The sequence below is a fragment of the Rhinatrema bivittatum genome, chromosome 15 (genome assembly GCF_901001135.1).
Source record: "Rhinatrema bivittatum chromosome 15, aRhiBiv1.1, whole genome shotgun sequence".
Taxonomy (NCBI): Eukaryota; Metazoa; Chordata; class Amphibia; order Gymnophiona; family Rhinatrematidae; genus Rhinatrema; species Rhinatrema bivittatum.
Window position 1 is genome coordinate 23,860,205 of NC_042629.1, and position 25,182 is coordinate 23,885,386.

Consider the following 25,182-nt stretch of genomic DNA (forward strand, 5'->3'; position numbering starts at 1 on the left):
AATTTTCAAAAGAAAACGTATCCTGTAGTTAACTTTTTTGAGGGTAAACCATTCAGGTTGTTTCCCTTTAAACGTTGGGCACAAGGGATGTGGGGCAGGCATGTAGATTTGAAAATCAAACTATGCACATATTTTCTCCCTTCTCCCACCCTTGGGACGGCCCCCTTTTTCCTGGGGGTGAGTATAACCACCTGGTGACAGTAGATTGGGGGGTGCGGTTTTCAGCACGCTAAATCTGGCCCCTCATGGGGGGTGGGCACTATTGGGAACAGTCTGCAGAGTTTGTAGGTGTACGTAAGCACCTTGCTCATACGCGTGCATTGCAACTATTTCTTCAACGGAAAAGCCACCCGGTACAATGTACGCATGATAAAAGCACCTGCGCGCAGACGCCCGTGCACGTCCGCTTGCTGTCCATGTGGACAGCTGAAGGAGAGGCAGAATTGCACATAATATATGTACACATCCAAACATACTCCTGGGAACGCCTCTCTTACTTCCAGCTAAAAGCCTTCACGTACTTTTAGCCGAGTCCCCATTTAAGTCACATAAAATACAGCAGGAGGAAATGTAGAATATGATGGTTCTTGATAACCTTACGGTCCATCCTATCTGCCCAGTTCCCTTCCTGTTACAATATCATAGACCCCCTTTATCTCTGGCCTTCACTAAAGATCCTCTGTGTTTTCTCAGATTCTGCTAGGACGCTTGTTATGAAGTCTGATGCACTCTGCTAAACCTTATCAAACATGCATAATATTACAAAGAAATAATTAAGCCACTGTTGCCATCATGCTTTCTGGTTTACTCACTTTTGGTAGAACTGCAGCTTAGAAATAGTTAATTCACAATGATTACATTAGTGATAGGAGGATATAAAAATGTTTTTTTCATTTCTGAAATCTGCACAACATTTTGGGACGCGCAGTAGCTGTGTGTCAAAACCATTCTGGGAAAACAGCTCTGAACTTTTCAAACTTGGGGAAACTGTTTCTCCCTCCCCCACAAAGGGTATTCCAGAGATCGTGTTAAAATTGCTCCACTAAAAATAAAGTTGAGGAGTGAAAAAACAATCAGCTCTATTTCTAATGTCAATCCTCACCTCAAGCATTCTGCAAAACTGTAGTAAAGCAAGGCTTATTTATGCCATTAGCCATACTAATCAGCTTTTCCTAATTAGCAGGGTGAAAGGGCAGACCTAATGGGCATTTTCTATTGGTTCAATCTAATATCACCTGTTTCCAGCACCAGTTATGGGTGACAATGAAATCCTCAAAGTACAACACCAAAGCATTTTATTTTTCCCCAACATTTCAAACCCACAGAGATCTAGAGGGTTTCATCTATTTCCAGCTCATACACTAAACAGAACTGGACACATGTCAGGGCCAAGGATGCACAGCCCGGCCTCTGGGAGTGACCCAAAGAAAGGGTGATAAATGGCTAGGAAAAGGGGTAGGAGTGGCAAACAGGACTCCATCCTGTTTATATTCCAAGGAGGTCTCACCAGGGACCTATACAGGGGCAGTATCACCTCCCTTTTTCTGCTGACCATTCCTCTCCCTATGCAGCCAAACATCTTTCTGGCTTTTACCATTGCTTTATCTACCTATGATGGTGAAAGCCAGAAAGATGCTTGGCTGCATAGAGAGAGGAATGGTCAGCAGAAAAAGGGAGGTGATATTGCCCCTGTATAGGTCCTGGTGAGATCTCATACTGTGTACAATTCTGGAGACCGCACCTTCAAAAGGATATTAACAGGATGGAGTCTGGCCAGAGGGAGGCTACTAAAATGATCAGTGGTCTTCATTCTAAAGCATATCAGAATAGACCTAAAGAAATAAACATATATACACTAGAATGAAGGCAAGATAGGGAAGATACGATGGACACATTCAAAGGTTCCATGCACAGGAGGTGAGCCTCTGACAATGGAAAGGAGAAGCTAGAATGAGAAGTAATGAGATGAAGTTGAAAGGGGGTAGACTCGGGAGTAATCTTAGATGTAATCCAGTGGAAGTGGTGGAGACAAATACAGGGGATCCTAGGAAGTGATGAGAATTATGCTAAATTAATTGGATGGATGGGCCATAGGGTCTTTTTCTGCCGTAATGTTTCTGTGTTTCTGTACAGGTGGGAACCATGGCAGTCCATTTTTGGGAAGATACAGAGGCAGGGTTAAGGCAATAAGGGAAGGGTACAAAGGTTGGAGCAGGAGGGTAAGGAAGCAGAAGGATCTAGGATGCAGAAGGCTGGGGGCAAAGAAATTCCCCTCCCACCACACCCTGTGAGATAAGTTAGCCTAGAAGTACAAGAATGATCAAAGTAGGTGAAAGAAGATGCACAAACTATTGTCACAGCCGAAGGGAGGCAGCATCTAATCAAAAAGGAGAAAAATTATGGTGACCTGGAGAAATTATGAACATTAAAATACGGGGAAGGGGGGGGGGGCAGTATGGCATGACCAGATGAGGGAACTGTGAACATGACATCAAAGGTCTCCTTACCGTTGAGGGCTACCTAAAGCCAGCAGTCGTTAGGAAAGTATTAAGGCCGTGACCAATTGAATCCATACAATCCACTTGTATTAACTGTGCTTTGACTTTTGTCCTGATGGTTTTAATAAAGGTTGGAGATTTAAAATGTGTATCCATTTCGAGAGAGGTTGGGTGGGGGGTGGGAGGAGAAAGGGTAAGACTTTAGTATGCTAGTGTTGTGATGCTAAGGATGCGTAACGTCAGAATGTCAAAGTAAGGATTAAGTCTAGGTGTGAAGAACATAAGTGCTTATGGGATACATCGTAGGGAGTGTAAGAGTTTTCCTACAGTTATGGATTATCGGACTTATTTAAATCAGGCAGCAAGCAAGTTCAGGTAAAGGGAGCAGAATCTCTCTACCTTTTAGAAGTAATTAATAAGAGTTTTAATGTAGCAGCAAATCACTCCTGTTACAAACGTTATGAAAATCCCTGCATCTAACTCAAAGTTAACTTGCACATCCTAAATGCATTGCTGGTAAACTATCCATTTTAAAATAGCTGTTATGGTTAAGCGATGCTTGGGTGGATTCTTGGGTACTGTGGCAGGTGACCATGCCCACGGGGAGGAGCCCCGTGAGACGCCACAATACTGGGCTAGACACAGATGCACAAACACAGTTCTTTTATTAAACAGCTTGTAGTGTACCACCAGAGGTGGCAGTAGTGAGGCAGTCTGGAAGTAGCAGTCTCAGGACCCTCACCCCGTTGGTATAGGGGAATTCCAGTGTAGGTTTCCCCAGCAAGGTAGTACTGTGGATGAGATAGACTGAGAGATTACTCACTAGATAGGAGCTGTAGGTTGGCGATTCCACCAGGTATGTAGTAGAAGGTACAGGCACCGAGGCAGGGAGAGCAGGCCCTCGAGGAGCGAGTACCTGATCCCTGTAAGGGACCTGAAATAAAGCAGAGGGCCCCTGAAGAGTGGGTACCCAAGTTAGCAATACCCCGAAGGGCAGAGAGAGAGCTTCCAGTGGCAGAGTAGCTTAGAACCAGCCGAAACCAATCCTTTGCTAACTCAACAAGCTAGCAACAAAGTACAGGCTAAATACCCAGATGGCGTGATGTCAGTAGAGGGGAACGCCCCCGAGGTTCGCGCCATTGCTGGAATAAAGACGTGGGTGGCGTGCGTGCGCGCACCCTAGTAGGCCTTGGGAGGAGCATGGTGGGAGGCAGCACCATAGCCGTTCCGGGAACACCGGAGAGGTCGGCTTGTAGACGCGGTGGCAGCCATTTTCCCTAGGGATACGGGAGGAGCCGTGAACAAGGTGAGGCAAATGGGGCGAAGCCGTCTAGCATCAATGGACAGAACAATAACAATTTAGCCAGTTTCTTACTCCATTCAGAAGTGCATGAAAATGTCACGAATAGCATTTCGGCACACTCACTATCCACTGCATTTGGGTTTGGGTCATCCTTCTGGAGAATCAGGGTCCTGCCAGCTGGAGGGCCGCCAGCTGAACTTCCAGGAGGCAAGGTTAACACCACCATCTCAGGGCGGAAGTCCCGGAATGCTTACAGAAGCCTCTGTAAGCTATGCAGGCTAGGGACAGAAGTGAAGATGGGCTTAGGCATGGATGAGATCGGCAAGTACTCCAAAGTTAATGGAGCAGGCCTGGGCTGAGCAGGGATCCCAGTCTCGAAGCTTAGGCCAGAGCTTCATGAAGTCTCTGGTGAAAGGTTCATGGGTGAAAAGTTTGCGTGATCGGCAGCAAGCAGTGTGGTCCTGAATCCATAAGTCCAGTCTTTCTTTCATCAGGACATAATGATCCAAAAGTTGATACTGATTGGATATTATCACAATCCACTGGCATAGGATTGGTGGGCTTCCAATATGACTTCTTAGCTGGTATGTATATTAATATTGTCACGGACATGAAGGCATGAATTGGAAGACATCTGGTGAATAATGCTGGATCTCATTACTGGATACAAAGTTTGTCAAGGCCACAGACTCAGCAAGTTTGTGTCCGGCAATATCAGCAAACTTGTAAAGTAAAGACAAATTGCTCGATATGGAGAACAATAACAGCTGCTTCTCCTGTGTGTAGTTCTCACAGGCATTCACGTTAAAACCGCGGGAGCCATCACATGGCTGGACTTCCATCTTGTGTGGCTGAAGCCTGCAAAGTTTGGTTCATTGCATGCTCCTTTTAGAATGTCTGGCTTATGCCTACAGGAGGGTCATTTTGCAAAGCTTCTGCAGGTAAAATACTGCCCTTTGCAATGGTCCTGCATGACCAGTACATGTGCAAACTTACATGTATATACTCCATATACCTGTACCCTTATGTACATATGGGAGAAACATTCCAAGAGATGGAGCCTGGTGGCTCTGGGACTTTATGGACAGACTTTTTTATTTTTTTTTTTAGAAAGCATGCACATAAATTCTCTTGGCAAAACTATATGGGAAGCTTATGCTTCCCACCCAACTCCCAAGCTCCTGCATATTCAAGAATTGTCGTTGCCTGTTCCTCTCAGCCTTTTGCTCTCCTTTTAGGTCCTTGTATGCTCTCGCCCCCCCCCTTTTTATTATTACACATGTTACACGTTAATATTCCCATAGTTACTGAAACTGTTCATTGTATTTTCCTTTCATTACCAAACTGTTGATATGTAAACCGAGGAGATGTGAAAACGAACATCGGCATATAAAAAAATGTTAAATAAAAGTGCCCCAAGTAGCAGGTTTAACTGTGTGTTCGTAGTTTGGCCCAGGAGAATTTTCAAACTGGATTTATGCAAGCAAGCCTGCATTGAAAGCCAGCATAATTTATGTGCATACTCGCCAGCTAATTTATGTACAATGTTACAAAATTATCTCTTTAAAGGTGAATTTTCAAAGAGCTGCACAAGCACAAATTAGCAGATGTGTGTGCAGATAGTCCATGTTCGCAAAAATGCTATTTTATAAACCTCAAACATGTCCAGCAAATAATGGTGCACGAATTAGTTTGCTCGTATAAAAAAAAGGGTCAGGCCAGTGGCGTTCCAAGGTGGAGCCAACACTTACACATAGAAGTTGCTGCTTTATAACTTGCCAAAGGGATGCGTGTATGGCTGTGACACGCTAATTATCTGGTGTAAGTGGAAATAAAGTTCTTTATAGCCAAATACTGTCTGGGTGAGTGATCAAAGCAAACTGAGGGGAGTTCAGGCTGAAGAACTAGGATGGTTTTGACGACGTAGAGACAGACTGGGCAAACTAGTGGACAAATTCGTTAAACTAGAAATTTCCTTTACACACGCATGTTACAGTATTTGCTAGTTACACGTGTAGAAGCTGACAAGTGCTAAGGAAAATACATGCGTGAAATCTACACGTGTAAATGCTTAAAATTTGGCGCACAAATATTCACATTTAGCAGTGCCACTTATCTGGATACATTTTGGGTAAGCTTTGCTGCCTCGTAGCCAGATAAGTCTCAAGAACCACTACTTATCCAGCTAAGTATTAGGGTCATTCATCAAAATGCATCATGGCATTAACAATAATGCACGGTGCGAATGCAAATTTTTTGAGGGGCCCGAAATTTGTGGGGGAAGGGGGAGAGAGAGAGACTACAAGGCCCTCATAGTAGTGGTATGTATATCTCTACAGGAGGGCCATTTAATAGGTCGAGGTGAGGTATTGGTAAGGTTTAGGGGCCAGTTTCGCATGTAGAGTGAGACGTACGAATAACACAGTACACCTGGGTGAAGATTTGACATCATTTGGAGTGAGGAAAGTCTCACAAAGATGGAATTTTGTACTATGTTATCTCACCCTAGCTGGCGAAACTGGTCACTAAACCTTAAACCACCACCAACACCTCACCTCGACCTATTAGATGGCCCTCCTATAGAGATATAAATACCACTACTATGAGGGCCTTGTAGAGAGTCTCTCTCTCTCTCCCCCTCTCCCTAGCGCAAGATGTGAAAAATAGGATTATCGCAGGGTGCGCTGTTTACCAATGCCAAGCGGTAAGTTAACACGTGGTGCGGTAATTCTAAAAATTTCCCGAAACACACCCCTTTTCTTAAATGCTTATTAACACATTGGCAATGCGTTAATAAGCATTTTGATAAATCTAGGGGTATAGCTGGATAGGTGTTAAAATGGTACTTATCAGGCTATGTTGAAAATACATGCTGTGTATCTTTTAGATACGTGAATGTGTTGTTGAGTTGATTTAAGTGTATTTTGTATTGTGTGCACGCATTTGTGCACATGATATAAAATATGTGCGTCCATATAGCCATGTATAAGGATGCACACATGCTTGTTTTAAAGATTATCCGTCTTGTGTATAGAATATTCAGTTGTTTTTCACACTCTGGTACAATACTCTGCATTGCAATAGGGTAAGTTAACATTAGAAGTATTAAGACTGCTGTTGGTTACCATAGTTAAGATATAATATATGAGAAACTAGTTCTAAAATGTGGTTTTATTTTCTCATAATATTTAGTGAAAGACTGTCTTAAAGATTTCCCAAGTTCTACATCTTGTTTTAGACTAACAGCAGCATTTACTGAAGAATGAGTTACACACAGAAATGTGAAATGTGATCCTTCAGTTTTTCAAAGGACTAGAAAGTTCTCATGCAGTGGAATGGAGCGCCTACAGGTGAACTGGGTAATTTCAATTCTTAGAAAGAGCAACCTGCTTGGCATTGTTCTAGAGAGGTTGTAATTTTTTAATATTATCAATCATTTTTCGTGTTTTTAGCTCCTGGTTTTCATTGTCTCATCAGACTTCATAGTTGTGGAATCATTTAAGAAATGAGAATATTCTCTGCATTTCAAGGAGAAATTATTTTAGGTGTTTTATTAAATAAGCTAGTGGATTTGCACCCCACCAGCTTCACATCCTGCTGCTCGCTAACCAAACCGAATAAGCATTAACTGGATAATCTCTATTCCAAGGAGTTGTGTGTCAATTATATATGGCAACATCTGTGGAATTTGAAAAATATTTTCTGAAGGACTGAAAGCGGCATCTGAAATATGTAAAAAGTAATCCATTAACTCGCAGGTGTTTGCTGCACTTGAAGATGGAGTTCATGTTGAATGCTTATCTCCGTCTTCTGGGAGGCATCTTTGCTCTTCCACCACTACGAGTTTGCTCATCTTTGCTCATTCATTGATATTGTTTCAGAATCCCCAGCTCTCTCCAATGCTCCAGCACCTTTCCTCCTCCTCATTATGCACCCGTTCATTATTTGCACCTCATTTGTAGCTATATCCTCATCCTTGTTATTTGGTAGGCTTGCACTAGCATCACTTAATGTAAATATTCAACTTCATCAACACAAATGAAATAACAGCAATATTTTATGAAAATCTTCTTTGGTGACCCTTCAGTAACATATATATAAAACTAATAAAAATAAATATAGTATAGACTAGTACACTGCTATATTTCTTAGGATATATAAAAAAAAGAAAATACAGCCTGCAATAAACACACAAGAGATCTCTGGTTTCTATGTCTTTGCTCCACTAAGGCCTAGATTTACTAACCTACTGCGGCGTCATGAATCGCGCAGTAACGGAGGGTGGGGGTGGCGAAGCAGGGGGCGGTCCTGCGATAGCCAGCAGCAATCGCACCTCCGCGGTGCGATCACTGCCGGCGTCGCACCGAATAACTACACCATAAAAGGTGTAGTTATTTGGCGCGAAATAGGCAGCGATACGGAAGTTTACCTTTCGCCGTCCACGCTGTCTTCGTGGCATCTGCCCCGGTGCCGCCCCGACTCCTCCTGTTCCGGTCTTGACGCCGCCCCTTTTTAGTGATCGCACGCTTTGAAAAATGACCCCCTAAGTTTGCAAAGTTGTAAACCCATCGTCTCATTTACATGGCAAGCAAGTGAAAAACATCATCATTCATTGATGTTTTGTTGTTTTTCACCCACCAGGTGTTCGGTCTATATAAAATAGTGGGGGGAAAAAAGCTATCTTTGTTTTCCTTGTGTAAATAGGAAGGCCAGTTTGTCTTCTGGTGATTGATTGCCCTTTAATTGCAGGGAGCTACTATTTAAGCAAAACATCCGAAGGGTAAAAGGGGACTAGTCTTTAGGATTGTTCCTTAGGTAGCAATCTTCTTCTTTATTATGAATTTACTAGTGAATTTTTAAAACCTTTTGCACATAAAAAAAACCACACACGCATATTTTACATATTGTATTTTATAAAAGTAAAAAATATGTGCATATTTTCGTTTTCATGCGTGCATATATGCATGTAGAAAAGGAGTGGCCTAAGGGCGTTTTGTGGTAGGGCCAACATTTAAGTGCATAAGTTGCTATTTTAAAAGACACGCATACAGATTTGCCAACTTGTGTAAATTTATATCTGCTAATTATCTTGCTTAAGTAATATTAAGCATGCTTATTATGTACCAGTGGCCAAGTGGGCGGTCTGGGTGAAATGGGGAGAGTTTAGGCTTAAGAACCAAGAGGTTTTCGATAACCTGGAGAAGGACTGGGCAAACTGGTGAACAAATTGGTAAAACTGGTCATTTCCTTGACTCTCACATTTTTTAAAAATACGACTTAAGTACATAAATCCTGATAAAACGAGTAAGTCCTGTTTTATTTTCACCCATAACTTATACAGAGATATCTTTTTAAAATAGGTAGGAAAAGGATGTTCTTTGAATCCATTGAATGTATTCGCGCAGACACGCATATGTTGCAGAGTAGAGATACAGGTATTTTATAAGATGCACGCAGATTATAAAGTACTAGCATAGATCTGCTCCCGCCATATGTACAGGTATATGCCACCACTCATATTTGTTTGAAAGTTATCCACATAATGCGGACTACAAATTTCTTTCCAAGCTGCTGTAGTCACCTTGATGTCCAAATCCTCAAAGTAAGTCAAATTTGCATTCTAGCATTATAATAATTTTAAGCAAGCTACATTTTTTCAAAAGGTCATTTGAAAATGGAGTTATGAAACTAAGGAATTTAACTGATTGAAAATCCTAGCCATTAAATCATAGGAGACTTCAAGAATACTCAGCATAAACTCACTAGAATATTGTGCTGAGGTCACTTTAACTGTGAACTTGTGCTTAAATTGGACCTTGAAGTTACACGTGAAACACATTACTCCAACACCACTTAGAAGCAGGCCAGCTATCTTCAAATTATGAATAAAGCTTTTGTGCTGTTATTGGGTTCCTGTAAGCTATTGCTAGCTAAAAAAAAAAAAAAAAGCTAGCTGTCTATTGAGATGAAAGTCATGTCATAATATGAAAGTAGATTAATTTGGGGTAATTTTCAAAAATATTTATGTGCAGAAAACCCAGGTTCTGTGATAAATCCCCATTTGAAAATCAATTTAGAGTGTCTGCGCATAAAAATACAGGTAGAACATGATTTTCCGTGTACTTTAATGCGCTGGGAGCGTAATTTTGAAACCTATTTCCAGTACACTTTATTCACGTAAGTGGATTTGCAGAGATGTATGTTAGTATTTTTATAAACTGCGTGCTGGAAACTCGATCTGCTTCAAAAGCATGCGCACATTTCAGAAGGCGCAAATATTTCCAATGCAAGAAAATGCATATTATCTTTACCTATTTTACAAACCTTTACATGTATATTTTAGGTGCATAAAACAAATAGCATGCACACATATTAACCCCAATTTATCTATGGAGGCATTTTATAAAGTAGGCATGTAAGCCCTTTTGAATATACCTGAAATTGCCAGGTCACCCAGTTCTTGTCCAGTTCACCCAGACCCTTTTGCACTTCACCCTGAACCCCTATCAAGTCGTCCATAACTCCCATCCAAAAATAGCAATTTCACTTGAGCGAGTCACTTAGCAGGTGTAAAAGTAGATGAAAAGTGGTGAATTTTTAAAATTGTGCTCAGGTAAAAATGAGCATATATGTATATTTTATAAAAGATGAAAATACATTAATTTTCTAAAAGTGGAAAATGGGCATTTTCACTTTCTCGTGCACAGTTTGCTTTTTAGCTGACTTGATTCTGAAATGTAAAGGCCTGAAATCAGCTTCTCTGTTCTTACCCTTAGCAATGGCTTCTCTCTGCATCCTCCCATAAAGTGAATGAAAAGAACATGGCACTTGCAAAAAAAACAAACCTTCTTTCTTTCTTTGGTTTCTCTCATGGATTGCCCTTGTGAAAAGCTGAGCAGAATGACATAAACGTGTGCGGTTATAAAAAGCAAAACCAAACAAAAGAACTACCAATGCAAAGCAAGCTAATTCTGGCGAGTACGGAATAAGAAGCGCTCGCGTCTTTGCCCCGAGGAATGCCAAGTTCTGATTGTGCTTTACCTTGCTAATTATGGAATCCTGATGAGATGTGACGATCCCGCATGATGAGAGCATGAGGGATGCTTTAGAGGTCAAGCTCCATGTAAATATTTTGCAAATAGTGTCATTCGAAAATAATGTCCTGAGGTGTTTTAGGGAACTGATCTGCGCGTTCCTCCCTTTCTTTTTCTTAGAAGTAGAAGGGCTTACATCTGTCAGTTAACTTCTGAGAGTGTCCTGTATGTCATTAAATGCCTGGTCCAACATCCTCCCTTTCTAAAGCACCATCACACACTAGTTTTATGTAGCTATAAGTGTGCCATTCAATGCAGCGAATGAACTGCAAAGCAATGCATGCAGTGGGACAAAATGAAATGGCTCGGCATACTTGGTTGACCTAGTGGCAAACCTATTATTATTATGGTTCCACCCCCACTGCATGCAGGGAGATGTAGTTCTGCATTTGTTAGGGAGATCAGAATTACATTTCCATGCATTGTAGTGGCATCAGATCAGAATTATCCTGTGTTGCAACCCTAGAGGTTCAGAGTTAAATCACTTTCCAGGTTTTGATTGTCCCTTGCTTTCTAACAGGCGTCCGTTCATCTCAGCACAGTTCGGCTTAGATTGAGGGTAACTTTCAAACCCACACGCAGGCATCCATGTGCATGCTGTTGCTGGCGCGCGCACATGGATGCAGCAATTTTATAACATGCGCACATCGACGCTCCAATAAAGGAGCGGACTGGGAGGGAACTTCCTAAACCTCCTACCTACCCCGCCTGCCTTTTCCCCTAGTAACCCCGACCAACCCTGCTAACTCCCCTGCATTTTTTTTATTTAAAACTTACCTGCTTTCCGGCGTAGCCGTAGGTTGGATCCCTGCGCAGGCTTCCACGGGACAGCGCCTAATGACTCTGTTCCTGCCCCGGCCCTCCCCTTTCTGTTCGGTCCGTTCTGGTGCGCGTACCTGGACAGACACGCGTGGCTGTGAGTCATTTAAAATCCATGTGGCACTTTTAAAATTAGCCCTATTGTACTTTACAGAATGAAGGTGACTTAAAGGTCAATTTTAAAAGCCTTGCGAGTGCAAAAATGGCCACAGACGCACGTAAGTGGGCCAGGCGGGAGTAGCCAGGAAGGGTGGGTGTACCTCAACGTGCACGTGCCCCGAAAAATCAGGTGAGAAAGGGGCAGGGTATGGGGGTTTCAGAGGAATGGAGAGAGACTGAAAATTGTAAAAAGAGCAGTTGATTTGTAAGCTGCAGTCTTTGCTAGCTGCATTGTACAAATCCTTTTCATCACTTACAAGGTCTAAAATCCTTTAATGATGTCAATTTTACAATGGATACCTCCTGAATGTGTCTGTAACACCACCCGCCCTAACCCCAACCTCCTCCCGAAAAGTCGCCCCAAATCAAAGTGCCCCCTGACAATGGTCCATATCTAGAGTATCAGACTGAGCCTTATAAAGAGTCTCCCTCTCTCTCGCTCTCTCCCTCCCCCCACACATACAGCCCTTTTAAAATCTGCCCTTTAGTTAGCTCAAGGCTGTCCAACTCTGATCCTTGAGGGTTTTCAGGATATCCTTAATAAATAAGCATGTGCAGTGCCTCAAATGTCTGCAAATCTCTCTCATACTTACTCATTAAGGATATCCTGAAAACCAGAGCAGTTTGCGGCCCTTAGGAACTGGAGACAGACAGAACTGAAGCGATCCTGGTTTTACCCTGTTGCATGCATGGAGATGTAGTCCTGCTTTTCTTGGGGAGCAGAATTCCAGTTCCCTGGGGCTTCTTGGTCACTTTGCACATAGTATCAGAGAGGCTGCCAGGGAAGGCACTCTCCCTCCCACAATGCAAACATTTCCTGACATAAGTGGTTCATATATTGTACTGAGAAGTCTGCTGCCAGTCATACAAATAAAATCAATTTTACCATCCCAGCAAAATTGTCCAGGAACTATGACTTGTTCACCAATCCATTTTCTTCTTTTAATAATTTTTTGTAACAAATTTGCAAGGACCTTGAAGTTTGCATCAAGTTGTCTGTTATGGGTTTTTAGTACGATTTGAACTTTTACTGTACCCTCAAACTAGCTTAGATATGATTTATTTTATTTTTAAATTTGGTATCCCACATGGTCTGGATGCTGAGATTGATTAATACCATTTTGGCAAAATCAGACATGCAACTTTAAATCTTAGTAGGTTTGCTTTATTCCTGACTGAATCTACATCAAACCCAATTCTTCGTACAACGGATACTGAAAAGTGACATGGAAAGAGGCTGGGGTACCCTTTTATTCCACATGGCATGATCCCTGCAGATCAGGGCTTATATGGAGGGTAGATTCTAAAACAATGCATAATATAAGGTAGATTTTTTTTAAATGCGTGTGCATCCGGATCCCGGCACATGCGCATGTTATAAAATATGTTTCCCATGCGTACATGGGCGCCGGATTTTAATGCCCGTGCGTACATGTACGGGTGGGTGGCTTCCTCTGCGAGCGGGGGGGGGGGGGGGAGAGATTTTAAAAATCAATGCGCCAGTTCCCTATACCCCTACCTAACCTTCTTACCTTTTCCCCTCTCCTCCCTGACCCCTAACTCTTGCCTAGCTATAAGAAGTTTTTTTGTGTTTTTACCTTGCTGCTCCTTTGGAGCAGCTGTGGACTCCGCGTGCCGCGGCAGCCGGCCGGCACGAACATCCCCGAGACAGCAGCTAATGGCGCTGTCCCAGCCCGGCCCCTGGCCCGCCCTTTTTGCAGGGCCCGGCACTTCTGCGTGTTTTGGGGGTTATGCGTGTGGCCGGGCTCATTCTAAAATGTACGCAGCGCGCACAAGGCCCGGCCAAGCACATAACCCCTGTTTGTTACGCCCGCAGCCTTTTTAAAATCGGGCATTATGTGAATAAAGAATTCAATGTCTCAAGCTGCCTAACGTATTAAACTTAATCAAGTAGAATTTAAGACCCGCACACGGGCACGCATGGATGCGGCGGTTTTATAACACATGCGCATATACGCACACGTTTTAAAATCGTCTATACATGTGTATATGTGTGCACGATTTTATATTGGTGCACGCATCTGAGCTCAAATGGCGACCTGAGCCTGTAATTGGGGGAATTTTAGTAGACACGCACACCAATGCAATCACCTGTTTCCCCAGTTCATTCCCAGTTCGCCCCAGTAATGGAGAGGACTTCCTAAACTCCCTAGCGAACTTGCCACCCTTTTACCTTATTAGCCCTGAGCCTTAAAACCCCGCTGACTAGCCTATTTTTTTTTTGTTACATGACGTATACACCATCCATAGCAGAAGTAAAGTTACGCGTAGGGGACCCCCGGCGCGTGCTTGTGCGCATAAATGCTTATGCGCAGACTTCACGGTGCAGTTCCGGCCTGCCCGTGCCCTGCCCAGGCAAAGCTCACGCCCCGCCCTTTATCCCTGTACCTGGAGATATGCGTGTACTCGCCTGGGTTTTAAAATCCATGCGGCGCCTGCCACACCAAGTCACGCACATATCTCCCCGCTTCAGCACATGTAGAGGTTTTAAAATCTACCAGAATATGAACGCACGAGAAATAAAATTAAAAAAAAAATAAATATCTTAATGATCAGTGTATTGCTTCTGATTTGAAATATCCCTAGATAAAAAAATAATTCTTGTAAGCATGCAAGCAAGAGATCTGACTTGCCTGCCAATTCACTTCTGACCACGCTGCTTTATCTTCCAGGTCTTCTGGGTTTATGGACCTGCAAAGGGGCTCTTACTTAAAACCTTACCGGTGAGTAGTAATCTAATTTTTATTTCTTTACCAGGAGGCTGATTTGTTGGTTGTAATACATTTCTAGAGTTATACTTCATTCCTCTGTTTTGTTTGCAAGGTGACCTCCCCACTCTAGCCTTCCACTAAACTAATTTACATAGTAAAGGTTAATTTACATAGTAAACTAAGTTACTATGTAAATTAACCTTTCAAAGTTGCTATGTAAATTTATCTTTTTAAATATTTAAGTTAGAATGTTACAATGTAAAATAAGCAGCTACTGCCTTATTTCAGTTCAGTTACATGTAAACCAATGTGATATCTCAATCGAATGTCGGTATATAAAAACAAATAAATAAAATAAACATTTTGCTGTCTTAGGTTCTGAATTCCGTTTTTTGGTGGGGAGAGGACATGGGGCTCTTTCTAACATGAAAAACAGATCAGCAACATTTTGAGGGAGATTTCTGCTGGGAGTATCAGTTTTTAATGCTGTCTGATTATTACATTGCTTTGTATCATTATTCTCGAGCTGTTGCATTCAAGATTGCCAAAAAGTCATAGCTCTCTGTGGGCAGTCTGTAAGACTACTTTCGGAACGCTGACAGATTTCCCTATAAACCCATAACTATTTTGAGCAGTGCAAGTTCAGATTTTTGGTGGCCTGCATGCGTCTTAAAGGAATATGCATGTGCGTGTATATATATTTTTTATGTATTTTGTGGCGTATGTGTGTGTATATATACACAGACACACATAAGGGGTGCCTGTATATATAGGTACCCTTATCAAATTGTATATTTCAGTGAATATCCTAGTGAACAAAAACATACTTTTTACATAGTACAGAGATAAACTAAAACCTTTTTAAAGTTTTTTTTTTTAATTTTTTATTTATGCGTTTTCATTTACATACATTAATCCAACATCATGAATACAGATCAAGGATACATTCTATATTTAAGCAATAAATTCTATCTTCAAATAATTCACTTGTCCTGTACTCCCTTTAAAAATAAACATAGGTAATAAATCATGAAGTTAATGCTAATAGAGCCATCTTTGAGGACAATACCTGAAAGAAGAAAAGAAAACCTTTCTTCCAGGTGAACAACTGATACTAAGTATTTTAGTAGGAATCTCTCTAATTAGCCTCTACATCTTTTTAAAGTTTTAATGCAAAATGACTATTTATTTGTTGGTTTTAACAGATTGAAAAATAATAAAACTGTGAATATGGCATGTGCAAAGGTTTGGACACACTTCCAGTTGAGTCATTACTACTATTTTACAAAAGTGTTAATATGTCCCAAAATGTTGATTGTCTCATTAGGCCTTCAATTAATCAGGTGAAGAAAATTCCACAGTTGAACAAATACTCTGACCCTTCTAACCTCTCAGGTTATGATTGTTGTTCTGTCTACTTTCAACAACCATGAGCCCCTTTAAGCAGCTGTCTGAGCATTTAAAAATAATTCATGCTTACAAAGTAGTGGAAGGCTATTAAACATCTCTAAATGCTTCCAGCTAGCAGTTTCAACTGTCAGAAACATTAAGAAATGGAAATCAAGACAAGATTTGGAAAATTATGAAAAATCTCTGATAGAATTGCCTGAAAACTGATCAGATCTGCCAAACAGAATCCACAGATCACTGTAAATGACCTGCTGAAAAGTTTAGCTGATACTGGAGTAGTTGTCCATAGGTTCACAGTACAAATGATCTTCATGGGAGAGTGTTTCAAAGGAAACCTTTTCTGTGACCTCATCACAAAAGTCATCATCTAAAGTATACAAAATGAAACATTGATAAGCCTGAAATTTTTGGAACAAAGTTCTTTGGACTCATGAAACATAAATTTAACTGTTTGACCAAAACCCTACAAAATGCTATAACTTCCATTTCTTAATAATATTTCTGACAGTTGAAATTATAAGCCCTCTGGGGACAGGGAAATAACTACAGTACCTGGCTGTGACAAAGGGTGGATTATAAAAAAAAAAAAAAAAAAAAGGTTAAAAGGTTTGGTAAGTAGTAAGTGGAAATGTCATGATTTTGCTTTCACCCAATGTTGGTTGAGTTTTATGGATGTAGTCGGTTGCAGAACTGGATGTGCAGTGTTTCTGTTGAGGTTCTGTCCCATTCTGTGTAGTTTTGGTTTGGTGGATCTGGCTTCATTCCCATACAGAAGAATTAGTTGATTGATACTGTACTGAATAATTGTTTTACTGGCAGGTTATAAATGGCCAGGAATTTTTCTCTGCATAGAAGAAGCTTTATCTTGTAATGTCAAAGGAGGTAATTTTCAAAAGCATTACACACGTAAATGTAGCATACTATTGTTCCAATCTTCCAAAGCCCATTAATGCACTACGAGGATAACTTTAAAAGACCTGTGTTTGCACCCATATATGCGTGTATATGACTGCATGTACATCTACCCCAGTATTTTATATGCCTTGCATATCATATTTGAGACTTATCCAGCTATCATACTTAGCTGGATAAGTAGGGCTTTTTAAAACTTATTCAGCTAGCTTACTTTTATCCAGCTAAGTAGTGCTTTCTAACTTATCCAGCTAACTTGAAAATCAATTTACATGTATTTTTTACATCCGGATAATCTATTTAGACGTAACCAGCTATCTTACTTAGCTGGATAAGTAGCTCTATCTGAGATTTGTCTGGCTCTCTTAGCTGGATAAGTAGCTTTTTTTTTTTACTTATTCCACTAATTGGTGCTGAACTGTGTGCACTTTTTTTAAACTTTCTATTTAAAAATATACACGTGGAGATTTTACACGGGAAATTTAAGCAGCACCTATCCTAGCTAAATTGCTTTTTACAAATGTAGGTCCGCAAATTTTCTAACATATACGTAGGTGTGAAATTACCAGTTTAACCAATTAGTCCACCAGTTTGCCCAGTCCTTCTCAAAGTCCTAGAGACCTTCCTGATCCTTAGCCTGAACTCTTCCTAGTTCACCCATCCAGTCAGTGCCTCACAATAAATATGTTTAATATCATTTTACGCTAGATAAATAATAAGGGTAATAATCTGCGAGTAAGCTGACAAATGTATGCACGGTCTTTTAAAATAGTAACTCATGCATATAACTGTTGGCCCCCACACAAGCAGGCCCCTAGAGCACGCCTTTGTTTACACGCGTGTTTTTCAAAAGCCTAATTACATGTGTAAAGTTACTTACACACATAAAACCAGTCGCCAGTGCCCTTGAGCAGCTCTCAGAGGCGTGGATCGGGTTGGACGGCGCTTGTCATGGGAGAAGCGGTGATCATGGTAATGTTGACGTTGACAGAGGAGGCGACATGAGTGGCCCATGATATCAGAGCCAGCAGTGAGGTGGAGGAGGAAGAACATTCCCCGCCCCTCTCGGTAGCAGGGCCAGGGAAAAAGGAACGAGCAGTTTCCTCTGATAACTGGAAACTCGTCATCACTGTAATCTCATGCTTGTCTTGAGGTTCACAAAACATCACCCCCCCAGAAAAATGCATTTGCCAGGAGGATATTCCTGGTCAGAATCATCACTGTAAGAAAATAAAGTAGAAACACACAATCTTTAAAGGAAAAAAAAAAAAAGGTTTACCACCGATTAGATAAACCTGTGAAAAATTCACCGATTTGTCAGCTTGGTTCAATGAACTCCCTTTTGATTTGCTGTCAGCCGCTCTGGGTTGTCCTTTGGGATACAAATGTGAAATAGAAATCTTTTAAAAGATATTTTCTCCATCTACCAAGTACCGCAGTTCTCAGCCCTCTACCCACCCAGTACCAGCACCTTACCCCCAACCTAAGGCCTTCTGGCGCCCTGGCTCTTGCTCCTTCAACCTCACTCCCTCCCTCCAAGGGCCTCTGCCCACCGAGTTTGGCCACACTCTCTTCCTAAAGCCTTCTGGTACCATTGCCCAGTCCTGTCCATTCTCTTCCCCTCAAGGCCTTCTGGCGCCCTGGCTCTTGGTCCTCCACCCACCAAATACTTCCCTACTATCCCTCCCCAAGGACCTCTACTACCAATGTTCTTGGTTCTCCAACAAATACTACCACACTCACCCCCAAGGCCATCCTGTGCCAGTGCTCTGTCCTTTCTCCTCACTCGTTGCCCGTTACTGCCACATACTGTACTTTCCTTCTCCCCCCCCCCCCCCCCAGTGCCGCTGCCACCAGCACCACCACCATATATAAAGGATCTGTTTTTCTTTTAAGCTTTCGCCACACCTGTGAAGTGCTAAAAGAAAGTGCCCTGACTGGTTTAGAGATGCTCCAGTTATCTATTTCTTTAGCCTTCAGGCTAAAATAATTCAGAGAAAACAATGCAGAATGCTAGCTCAGCAGTTTGGGTAAAAAAAAAATGCTTACATACCTGAAATCTTAGATAATTCAGTAACTTTGCAGATAGTTTTGGACTATTGGGAAACTAAATACTTGTGACTGAGAAAATGTACTGAACATGTCCCTATACATCTTAGATGCATGCACTGTTTTGGCTTTCTGAATCATGCTAACCCTAAAATATAGTGGTACCCCTAGCTCTGACATGATTTATTGCTTAAGCACAATTTTCATTCATTCATCACTCAGATGAAGCAAACTCTGCTTTGACTGAAATTTCGACATAAAAGATCCCTGGAAAAGAGGGGATATTTTCTCTAAATCTGACATTAAAACACATAAGACATTTTTTGTTAAGGACTGCAGGGGTAACAAACCAGCAACCATATTAGTAAAAAAAAAATACTGATGGATAATCTACTAAAACAATTTGTTCTGCTTTAACCTGGACATGTGTAGGTGTGCACATAATTTTAAATGGACGCAAATGTGTAGATGTGCAAATGCCACTTCTACTGCGGAATTTTATAAGGGACGCACACAGACGCCATTCGCCACTTTCCCAGTTTGTTCCTAGTTCGCCCAGTTTAGGGATAGGACCCCACCCCCTTATTTAATAGCCATCCTTTCCCCCTGTTAGCCCCGACCTATAAAACGCCGCTGCCTTGCCTCTATTTTTTTGTTTCATTTCTTAGCAGATGTAAATTTATGCGGAAGGGGATCCCTGGTATGCGCAAGGACATGCAAGTATTTACACGCAAATCTCTTGGCCAGGCCCTGACACGCCCACACCCCCCCCAAGACCACGCCCATGCTCCGCCCCTTTTTAGAATCTTTTTAATTGTGCGCGCAGCGAGAGGTACGCGCGTCCTCTGGCGGCTTTTAAAATCCGCTCAGCGCGCACCGGCCCAACGCGCGCGCGCATATCTCCTGGTTTTGGCATGTGCAGGGTTTTTAAAATTTGCCTTTAACTCCATCGCCTTGGCCATATTGCCAAGCAACTTAAGTTAGAGGCTGACTGAGCCCTCTGCTGTCCGGATGTGTGGAGTCTGTATCCCGGGAGGAGCTGACACTCAGAAAATGTTCCAGTTGAACTCTGTGGGGAGCTGCAAAGTTTTACAGTTCTGAATTGCGAGCGCACTGTTAACACGTGATTGGACGCGCGTTTTTGACGCGCTAGCTTTACCCCTTATTCAGTAAGGGGTAATAGTGCATCAAAAATGCGCATCCAACCCCCCCCCCCCCCCCCCCCCGGAACCTAATAGCGCCCGCAACATGCAAATGCATGTTGCGGGCGCTATTAGTTATTCCCGCGCGATCCAGAAAGCAAAATGTGCAGCCAAGCCACACATTTTACTTTCAGAAATTAGCGCCTACCCAAAGGTAGGCGCTAATTTCTGCCGGCACCGGGAAAGTGTACAGAAAAGCAGTAAAAACTGCTTTTCTGTGCACCCTCTGACTTAATATCATGGCGATATTAAGTCGGAGGCCCCAAAAGTTTAAAAAAAAAAAAAAAAAAAAGTAAAAAAAAAAAAAATTAAAATGGGCCCGTGGCTCGCGGGTTGAAAACCGGATGCTCAATTTTGCCGGCATCCGATTTCCGAACCCATGGCTGTCAGCGGGCTCGAGAACCGACGCCGGAAAAATTGAGCATCGGCTGACAAATCCGCTGACAGCCGCTGCTCCTGTCCAAAAAGAGGCACTAGGGACGCGCTAGTGTCCCTAGCGCCTCCTTTTGCCACGGACCCTAATTTAAATAAATTAATTTACTGTATCGCGTGCACAGGAGAGTGCGCGATTTTTACTGTATCGGCCCGATAGTTGGATAAGTCAGAACTTATGCAGCTATGTTTAAAATACATGCCGTGTATTTTTGATACGGAAACATGTAATTGGATAGACTTGCATGTATTTTATATAGTATGCACGCATTTGCGCCCATGATATAAATTACATGTGTGTGCACTTGTGCATCCATATAGCTGCGTATATGGGCGCATTCGTGCATGCTTTGAAGTTATCCTCTCTATATATATAAAACTGTTTTACAATAGAACCCCATTTCAGCAGTCAGGTGAAGAGAATAAGATTTGTGAATAATCTGAGATCTAGATACAGAGAGACCGATATTCAAAAAAGCCAAGCCTCTAAATTTCAGAACCTTAAAGCCTAATTTTAAATCGCCGGCACGCATAAAAACTGGGAGATACGCGCATGGCCGGGCTGCGCACGTGCTGTGAGAAGTTTTAAAGGCCTGCGGCCACAGACATATCTCCTGGTATGCGCCGAAAACCGGCAGCTTAAAAAAAGAGGTGGGCATGGGTGGGCATAGGCACTGTCCCGGTGAAGCGCACGCTGGCAGCCGGCCGGCCTGCACACCTTACTGCTGCTCTGGAGAGCAGGGAAGTTGCAAAATAAAAAAAATGTAATATGGGGGGTTTTAGGGGTTGGGGTGGACAGGGGAAAAGGGAGGAAGGCGGTTTAGGAAGTTTCCTCCCAGTCTGCACCTTTATTGGAACGGACTGGGAGGGAACTGGGGAAAGGCCTTGTTGCGTTAGCGCATGTTTCTTAAAAAATGTCCCCCCTTGCTCGTGAGTCAGCACCCGTGCGCACATGCGCATGATATAAAATTGAGTGTGCATGTGCGCACGGTGACGCATGCATGTTATAAAATTGGCACATCCATGTGCCCGCGTCAGGAACCGCGCGCACATTGACGCCTGCGCGTGGCATTTAAAATGTACCCGTAAGTTAGGTTCCTATTTAGGAGCCTAAGGGGAGAAAAATCTTTTTTTTTTTAACGTTATCTTTATTAATTTCCAAAAAATGTATATTCAAGAGATTCTTGAAAATAGAAAAACACAGCAATATACATGATGATAATCATAATTAGAAAACATAAAAAATAAAACATACATACGGTATGGTTCAATATCGCAAATAGGATACAAAGAAGTCATACCAAGACACAAGTTTGGAATTTCACAAATCTGGACTTTGTCAAAATGGGGATGTACCTGGAGGAAGAACTGGAAGACCTGGGAGAACCATGGGTGAGGTGGAACAACAGTGGGCCAAATTAAAAGGAGCTATTACAAAGGCAACAAATCTATATGTTAGGAAAGTAAAGAAGAGTAAGAGGATAAAGAAACCGATCTGGTTCTCTAAGGAGCTGGCTGAAAAGGCAAAAAGAACAGCATTCGAGAAGAATAAAGGATCCCAAAACAAGGAACGCAAGGAAGAATATGTGTTAAAAATGAGGGAGTCGACAAAGAAATCAGGAAAGCATAAAGTTAAGCAGAAGAAAGAATTGCCAAAGAGGTAAAGAGAGGAGACAAAACATTTTTCAGATATATCAGAGAAAGAAGGGAGGTCTGAAGTGGTATAGTGAAATTGAAAGGTGGCAAGGAGCACTGGGTGGAGAGAGATGAAGAAATGGCGGAAATATTAAAAACAAATACTTCAGTTAGGTGTTCACTAAAGAAGACCCTGGGAAGGTCCGTTGCTGGTTGACAAGACTGTAGATGGAGATAGGGTAGATGAAACTTCGTTTACAGAAGACAATGTATGGGAAGACTAGGAAAACTGAAAGTGGACAAGGCCATGGGGCCTGAAGAGGTTCATCCCAGGATACCTGTTCAATAGATCCCTGGAAACGGGAGTGGTGCCAAGTGATTGGAGAAGAGCAGTAGTGGTTCCGCTTCACAAGAGTGGGAGCAGAGAGGAAGCTAGAAACTACAGGCCGGTTAGCCTCACTGGTGGAGGGAAAAGTAATGGAGACTGTTGAAGAACAGGATAGTGAACTATCTACAGTCAGGATTGCTGGACCCGAGGCAGCATGGATTTACCAGAGAAAGATCCTATCAGACAAATATGATTGATGTTTTTGATTGAGTGACTAAAGAAGAGTGCTTGATGTGATCTATTTGGATCTCAGCAAAGTTTTTGATATAGTCCTGCATAGGAGGCTTGTGAATAAAATGAGAAGCTTGGGAGTGAGCGCCAAGGTGGTGGCTTGGATTACAAACTGGTTGACAGATAGATAGCGTGTAATGGTAAATGGAACCTATTCTGTTATGCAGAATGCCACAAGGATCGGTGTTGGGACTGGTCCTGTTCAATATCTTTGTGAGTGACATTGCGGAAGGGATAGAAGGTAAAGTTTGTCTTTTTGCGGATGATACTAAGATCTGTAACAGAGTGGACAAGCCGGAAGGAGTAGAGAGAATGAGTCATGATTTAAGGAAGCTTCAACAGTGGTCAAAGATATGGCTGCTGGGATTCAATGTCAAGAAGTGCAGAGTTATGCATCTGGGGTGCGGTAATCCAAAAGAGCTGTATATGATGGGGTGAAGGGCTGTTGTGCACAGAGCAAGAGAGGGACCTTGGGGTGATAGTGTCTAGTGACCTGAAGACAGTGAAAAATGCTGGGCTGCATGAGAGGAATGACCAGTAAGAAAAAGGAGGTGATAATTACCTTGTACAGGTCCTTGGTGAGGCCTCACCTGGAGTATTGTGTTCAGTTCTGGAGATCGTATCTTAAAAGGGACAAAGACATGATGGAGTCGGTTCAGAAACGAGCAACAAAAATGGTGGGAGGTCTCCATCAAGTGACTTATGAGGAGAGGTTATATATCCTGGAGGAGAGGAGGTGCAGGGGAGATATTTAATTTAATTTAATTTAAAAACTCTTCTATACTGTTGTTAAGTTAGATAACCATCACAACGGTTTACAGAAAGGCACGATAAAGAAAAATATGAGTGGTAAATTTTAAACATGTGCCATCATAGTACGGTAACATTTTAGTACAATAAACTATGTGTTTAAGTTAAGCCTGTTTGTTAGGAAATTGTTAAGCGGTTCAAATTTAACATTAATATGCATTTGTAGGTTAAAAACAACAACTGCTTGCTTGGTGCGTCCTTATCAATCAACTGTTTTTCTCCTTCTCTTTATAAAAAGCTTGTTTACAGAGCCAGACCTTCAGATACTGAAAGGTTTTAATGATGCACAATCGACAAACCTTTTCCATTGGAGAGAAATCAGTAAAACTAAGGGTCACGTAATGAAACTCCAGGAAGGATGACTCAGAACCAACGTCAGGAAATATTTCTTCATGGAGAGGGTGGAGGATGCCTGGAATGCCCTTCCAAAGGCAGTGGTGAAGACAAAAACAGTGAAAGAATTCAAAGGGGCATGGGATAAACACTGTGGATCCCTAAAGGCTAGAGGATGGAAATGAGGAAAAGAGTGCATGGGGGTAACTTGCTGGTGTGGCAGTTATTACCTTAGCCAATAAGCCTTCATACTATTCTTGCAACTGCATTTTTGTTCTCTGCTTTAACAGCAGGGGGAAAGGGGGAATTAGATTCAGACAGCAACCAACAAAGACGTTGGATTTTAAGGTCTGGGAAAACACATAAGCATGGGGGTAACTTGCTGATGTGGCTGTTACTGCCCTTAACCAATAAGCCTGAAACTTTTGATGCAACTCCAACATCGCTCTCTGCTTCAGCTGCAAGAGGTAACAGGAAACTGGACTCAGACAGGGCTCTCACTTGTATGGGGTTGACTTGTATGGTGCGGCAGATGCTACCATAAGCTTGCTGGGCAGATTGGATGGACCGTTTGTCCTCTTCTGCCATCATTTCTATGTTTCTATATGTTGTCACAATTAATTAGACCACAATATAGGGGGAGAATACAATAGCAAACCATGTAGGTAAAACTCCAAAGCAAATGCTATATGGCCTGCTGTATTCTGGAACAATGTTATCGGAAATGCTTATATTCTGACGAAAACCTTCCAATTGGATAGGGTCAAAAAATACCCACAAACCTTCCAATTGCACCAAACTTTAACAGGGAAATTTTAACAAAATGTTTGCATCCAAAGCTAGAACCCTTTTGGGTTGTGTGGTTTGTTTTTTTTTAAGGAAACATTTTCCTCTTTTGCTCCATTTCTGTAACTACATCTGGAATCAATGAAATCTTCTGGCCTAAAAATGAAAAAAATCAGCGCATCATCCATTGTTTATCTGATTCCTGAGCAAATGCAAGCAAAAGTGTTGCTCTTTCAGTGATTTCAAGAAACCCTTATAAGATGTAAACTATTAAAAGAAGAAACAGCTTTACCCACATGAGGAGAGGAAGCAACCTTATTTTCAGGTAAATAATAAGCTTTAGAAACGGAGGGCATCAGCTCTTTAGAAATTTTAAAAAGGTCCAGGAG

The 25,182-nt window shown here is 42.0% G+C and overlaps 1 long non-coding RNA gene across 7 annotated transcripts in view; it reads left to right on the plus strand.

The window, feature by feature from the left end:
• Window positions 1-25,182, plus strand: part of LOC115076873 — a 313,677-nt gene that overhangs the window by 5,823 nt on the left and 282,672 nt on the right. For all 7 annotated transcript variants that reach the window (XR_003852887.1, XR_003852886.1, XR_003852885.1 and 4 more), the window contains exon 2: window positions 14,567-14,617. This is a non-coding gene — a long non-coding RNA (uncharacterized LOC115076873). The remainder of the gene's footprint in view (window positions 1-14,566; window positions 14,618-25,182) is intronic.